The sequence below is a fragment of the Gavialis gangeticus genome, unplaced genomic scaffold, assembly GCF_001723915.1.
Source record: "Gavialis gangeticus isolate Ggan-Ray unplaced genomic scaffold, GavGan_comp1, whole genome shotgun sequence".
Taxonomy (NCBI): domain Eukaryota; kingdom Metazoa; phylum Chordata; order Crocodylia; family Gavialidae; genus Gavialis; species Gavialis gangeticus.
In genome coordinates, this window is record NW_017729001.1 from 32,049,607 (window position 1) to 32,055,855 (window position 6,249).

Below are 6,249 nucleotides of genomic sequence, written 5' to 3' on the forward strand. Positions count from 1 at the left end.
TATTTGAGATACTAGAAATAAATGGTTTTTTCATGACTGTGAGTTGCATTAGATAGAAATGGTACTGCTAGATTAATTGTGTTTGTCCTTTTACACTTGTTTTTACTCACATCCTGATTTGGTAGCATTTTGCAGCACAAAAATCAGTCCCTATGCTTCCAAGTTACATTACCTGGGACCATTTTAGCAGGACTGTCCCAGCCCTTCATTGTTCTCTGGAAGATAAGCCGCACCTTTGTATGATAAGAGAGAGTTTTATGTTCTTGTCTGCCCTACACAAACAGCTCTGACAGCACCTGTAAGACTGGGATTTTTCTGTAATTGGGCTTCTTTTTCCCCCCAAAATGTCACTTTCTCCTCTTGCTGTCGTACATACTGAATATTTGGTATATACTGAATATGGCTTTACTGCTGCTTTCCAAATAAGACCTGGCTGCATCTCGGTATTGCTGTGTGTACTTAACTTTACGACTCTTTGAATGAAAGGCTCTGTATATATTCAAAGCATTCATAAAACTGTTCTTTGTTCACTTCTAATTCTGTAAGTACAAATTTAATTAATGACAGATACACAGAAAATAAATAAATGTATTGAGACTATTCTGCACAATTGACTGCCAACCCATGACAAACACTCAAGACTTGAATAAACTACCACATCTTATTTAGGAACACATAAAAATGCTCTATTTTCTACAATCAGGTTTCCTGTATTTGAAAACAATGTTGTATTGTAATTTATGAGTCCAATGAAAAATCTGAAGTGTAGTAATGATATCTGGAAAGTGAAAATTAATAGCATGGAGGAAAATTGGGTATGATTACAAGCTATGAATGCATCATTAGTTAAGTCTATCCATTGCCCTAATTAGTGCTCCAATACTTTGGCTCTGTGAGCTATAGAAAAACCCAAGATAGGATTGTTCAGATAAACAAAACATCATCTGTTCCTGGTAGAGGTTATGTCAAAAGTGGGCTGCTTAACAAGTTGGATACCCTTGCTGTAGTTTTTTGGATCCTGCTGCTTGGAGGATTGTGTGTGTTTGCTATACAATTTAATGAATGCTTTCCAGGGCCTAAGCAAGATTAGGAGTTGATTAAAAACCGGAGACTTTCCAATAGGCAATCCAGGATGCTTACTTCCTTTGTGATCTCAGGCATACATTAGAGTGCTTTGAACTCTTTGTCTCTCTACTCTGCCCATCTTTTACTTTTTTTGTGTAGCAGGGAAGGTATTGAAAGGGACAAGAAGCCTGTGTTCTGGTGCACTGTACAAGCCCTCTATTTAATTCCCTAGCCAATTAATGCATGTTTGTACATATCACATCCCATCTATGTTTCCAAATCAAAATAGACCTAATAGGCCCTATGTTAGGTCTACAAGCCCCAGCATTAGAGTTTTAAAATAAACTTAGCTTTGCCTCCTGTCAAAAAGCAGAAAAAGGATAAACATCTTAAACAGGCATTCAGGAGCTGACCCTAAAGAGTGGAATGCCCCCCTGAGCTGGCCCTGACTCCTGCTAAGAATTAATAGAGATTCACCTTGCCTATTAGTTGGAGTTGTACCTATGGCCTACATTTGACTGAGTTCCAGGATTCCCTCCAGAGGGTGTTGAAGGATGTGTACACACTACTGCAATGATGTACATGCAGTTTTGTGTCAGACTATACTCCCCCCTTTTTCCTAGAACAAGACTCAGTATGGTACAGTTCAGAAAGGCATTGGAACCCTATAACACTTAATATGCTTATCACTCAATACTTGGTGCAGAAATGTGTGTGTTCATATCAGCTTTTCTAAAACATATTTATGCAGACATGCAAATTGCCACTTCTGTTTGTTCTTCTAATTTTCACAGAACCATTTTTTTTACATTATATGGAAACAATGGAAAATGTTGCATTCAAGACAATACAGCAGGAGCGACAAATTCAACAGGCAGGTGACAGAGGATTGTCAGTAGTCTGAAGTTGTGATAAACGTACAGTACAATAGCACTCAAGATATGGGACCAAGCTTGCAGTTGTAATATTTGCACTTTCTACACATAAAAGCTTTCATCCACTCTGGTTAGTGTCACATGTTTTACAGTTTCCTACGTCAGTGGAATGGTTAAATATCTAGCTTTCTGTCTCTACCCAGGCTAGGATGCCCAACAGGTAGACTACAGTCTATGAGGAAACGAAAAGTGTTCAAGGATCTGATTTCAGCGTGGCTTGTTCTATCCAACAGGAAATAAATTTGTCTGTGAGCTCAATAAGGGTGAAATTAATCCGTTCCCACACACAGCCTGAGTAAACAGCATGACCACTCGTGATTTTATCAGGACTCTTGCTATATGAAGTGTTTTTCTTAAAGCTCCAGCTACTAGTTTCTGGTGAAGAGGATCTAGCACCTTCAAGGAAAATTAGAATATAAAACACATTAAAAAAAACAAAAGCAGAGGATTTTTTAAGTGTGCTGTAGCCTATCTTCCAAAATAAAATATTAATATATTAACTTTTTTAATATACAGGAATACTGAAATGGATGTACTAGTTGCCAACTAAGGCAGTAGCCTGGCTGACAGCAGCTGGGGCGGTATACTTCAGAGAAAGCCCCTGGTGGATGATTGTGGAATAACCTGCCTGGTGGGGGAGAGGTAGTTAGCCGTGTTAGCCAGAAGTTAGGTAGATGGCAGAGCACCGTGGTGTCTTCAAGACTACTTGGCTCAGCAAGGCATGAGATTTCATATGCTACAGTCTATTTTGTCAGATGCATCTGATGAAGTAGGCCATAGTCTAAGAAAGCTCATGCTGCTCTGAATGAGTTAGTCTATAAGGTGCCACCCTACCTTGCCTTCTGCCCAACTTCAGACTAATACAGTTAACTGCCTCTCTCTAAGCCCTTTTCAATTATCTGTTGATTTATGTCCTGAAGGATGGACGTTTACTCTCACTTCTAAATGTAGTTATCCTAACACAAGCATGCATCTTCTCGGCATCCATAGAAATGTTTAGTTTAAAAACTAAACCATACAAATCTATTCTGTTGTTTTTCACTTGTTACAGTGAGACATAGCATAACATCTGGAAGTGTTAAAATCCATAATTGTTGTCTTGGTACAAGATAATGAACAGCCACTTTTCTGATGCTGGAAATCTAGACTTGGACTGTGATATTCTTGCAGCATCTTTACTTCCTAAACATTAGTAACATGCATGTTAATACTGTTGGTGTTTGTGTGATGAATATATTCCTTGTTGTGGTTGCTTTATATGCCAGGAATTCCAGATTATTCTGGTTTGAAAGATTGTTAAGAGAAATCTGGGTTTTTTCTCTGGCTGTGATGGACTTTGTAGCATGGATTGGTTATTTAATGATGAATCTCTTTCTGATGATTCCTAGTAGCACCTATTTATCTGTTCTCAATCCTGCAAGGATTAACATATTTACCTAACTGCAAAATGGGTGTGGTCATCAATTATTAAAAAGTCTTGCTGCAACTCTGGATCATAAATTTGATTGCTGCCCCAGATTCCTGCCCAAGTCTGCCCCTTGTCTGTACTTACTTGACCATTTGGGCTGGGGTGTCAATAGTGAGATGTGATGCTGGTCCCATCATCCCTTTTCCCTTTGTGTGATGTTGTGTGGCCTCCCTTAACCATGCCGACCCAGAGGGCTGCTAGGCTCAGACAGACCTTTGGTCTTTTTGAATGTTAAGGATTGAGCAGTCTTTCTTAAAGGCCAGAATGTGCCTAAATCTTTTTAATATTGGTATCTTAACGCAACTATGGGAAAATATATATTTTGATATAGAGTGAACATCTAGAACGCTCACCATCTGCAATGTATTTATATTACGTTCCTGTGAGACAGAGATGTTTCATTGCTCCAATTTATGTATATGAAAATGGACAGAAGGATCAAGTGAGTTCCCAAGGTTATACCAGCAAATTGTAGTGGATACAGTAACTGAACCTGGCTCTTTTGAGTCCTGGACCAATATATTCCTCCAGGACAATGATTTATCTTTCCACGTATACCATGATGTATTAGGTCCTGGTGTTTCTGAGGAGAGTTCCACCAAGGCCTAGGAAGGGTTTTTTTGTGATGTGTTGCATGTTTTGCATTATATTTTAATATTTAAATATGGTTATTAAGGTTTAACCACATGATTGTGAATGCAGAGGGGCTTCACCTTAGTCTCTAGGAATGACTGTCTTCTTTTGGTGAGAAGAGATGAGAAACAGCATGGAGATAATGGATGGCAACTAATTCTCTAGTGTAAGCCTGTGCACAGCTTGTGGCCTGCTTGAGTGACTCGCACTCTTTTCTACATTCTTTAGATACAGTTTGGATTTTGTTTTTATTTTAGCAAAGGTTAAACATTTTATTAAGGTGTCAGCTCAGAGATGTGTAATGCTTCAGTCTACAACAATGTGGAAATCTGGGAACTAATCCAAAATGACCACCTCCACCTCCAAACTGGTGGCAGATATCAACATTTGATCACTATTACTTTGGGTTAGATTAAAGCTAGTGTCCTACATGTGAAAGGCACTAGATGCCATTACTAACTAGAATCAGATAGTTCCCTCCCCCCTCCAAGTAAATCTTTGTCTTCATAGGTTTGAATAACTCTATTACATCAAGTGCTTATTTCAGACCATATGTTATAGACATATTTTACTTCCCTTTTTACACAAAATAATTTTTTACCCTTGCTCATGTGAAGCACCACAATCTGTCCCATCCACTCTGCAATGGCTATGGACCTTGATCTTGCAACATTTCTGTGTAGTATTGCTTGTGTGCTTGTATGGAGATCGTGCTCGACTTTGGGGGCACAGCAATCCACCCACACACAGCAAGCGGGAAGGACAAGGATCAAACTCTCCTCTTAGGGTGTGTAATAGTGGAATGAATGGAAATTAAACACAGGTAAGAAGTGAATGACTAAACAAATGTCCATGTCCATTTATTACAAGGTCCTTATGAACTTTTTGCCATAATCATTGCCAATGTTTATGGGACAGAATAGCCAGTTGATCCTTTTATTCCCTTAGTCCAAATTCTGTAAGCAAACCTTCTTGATGTTGTATAATGCAAGATGTGTCAAGACGTATTTGTCCTACATCCTTGTTAAACATTATGTGGACAAACCCAAAGATGGAAGACTTTGTATATTTACTATAAGGAAAGAGACTAGATTTGTAGTTTTAAAAAGTGATGCAGCCCCTAATAGCTCTAAAGTATAAATATACCGCGGTTCAGTCATTGTGCTGAGCTGTCGTCTGTTAGCCTAGGTGAAATGATAACGTCAGGATAGTAAGTGTTCAAGTACATTTGTTAAAAGGGTATTTTATTCTAGAAAATATATTTTTAAACTGGGAAGAATTAAAAATAATAGGGGCTACTACAACAGGGGTGGTCAGAGAAAGGCATATTCGTATGGTCTAATTTAAATGTCCATGACAGCCTGGAGTGATTCACAAGCTGGGCTCCAGGACCTCGGGGCAGCTCCGGGCTGGAAAACACAACCCCACGGAAAGACAGGAGTGCGGCTCTTTACAGCAGCCCCGCGAGCAAGTTCCTGCCCGTCCAGCACCAGCCTCCCCACGCCGCCTGCACGGATCAGATCACCCCTGGGCGACCAGGAAGGGAAGGGTAGGGTGTTGCTGCAGACCGGAGGTGCGATTTTCTTGCCGAGATCTAGCCGGTCTAACACAAGATCTCCCCTCCACGCAGAGATCTCCTCACCCCTTATGCCCGCGGACCAGCAGGGCTGCAACCTGCGTGCCCTGCACTTCCCTGGAGGGTGCACGCTCGGCCAGCCGGACCCGCGTGCGCTCCCATGCACCCCACGCGTGCTCGCACCCGCAGGCTCCTCCTGGGCGCACGTGTGCACGGACACGTCTGCGGCGCCCGTGTCCATGCGGGAGGCGGCGCCGCGCACGTCCGTGCCTGCCTCCCCCGTGCAGCCGCGGGGCCGTGCCCCGGGGGGATGCCGCTGGGACCCGGCTGCCTCCAGCCCCTGACACGCCAGCTCTCCCCCGTAGCAAACAGCTCAGCGCCTGCGTGCAAATGCCTGCTGCACACTCGTGACCTAACAACAACACACACCGATGTGAGCAGCCAGGCAGCGGCGGCGGCAGCAGCGATCCGGCCGCCTCCCCGAGCAGTGTTTACGTCCCGGGCAGGATGACGCCTGCGCCCCGGTCCACACTCCCCGCCTGAAAATGGTTCCCTAGGACTTCGCAAAACGC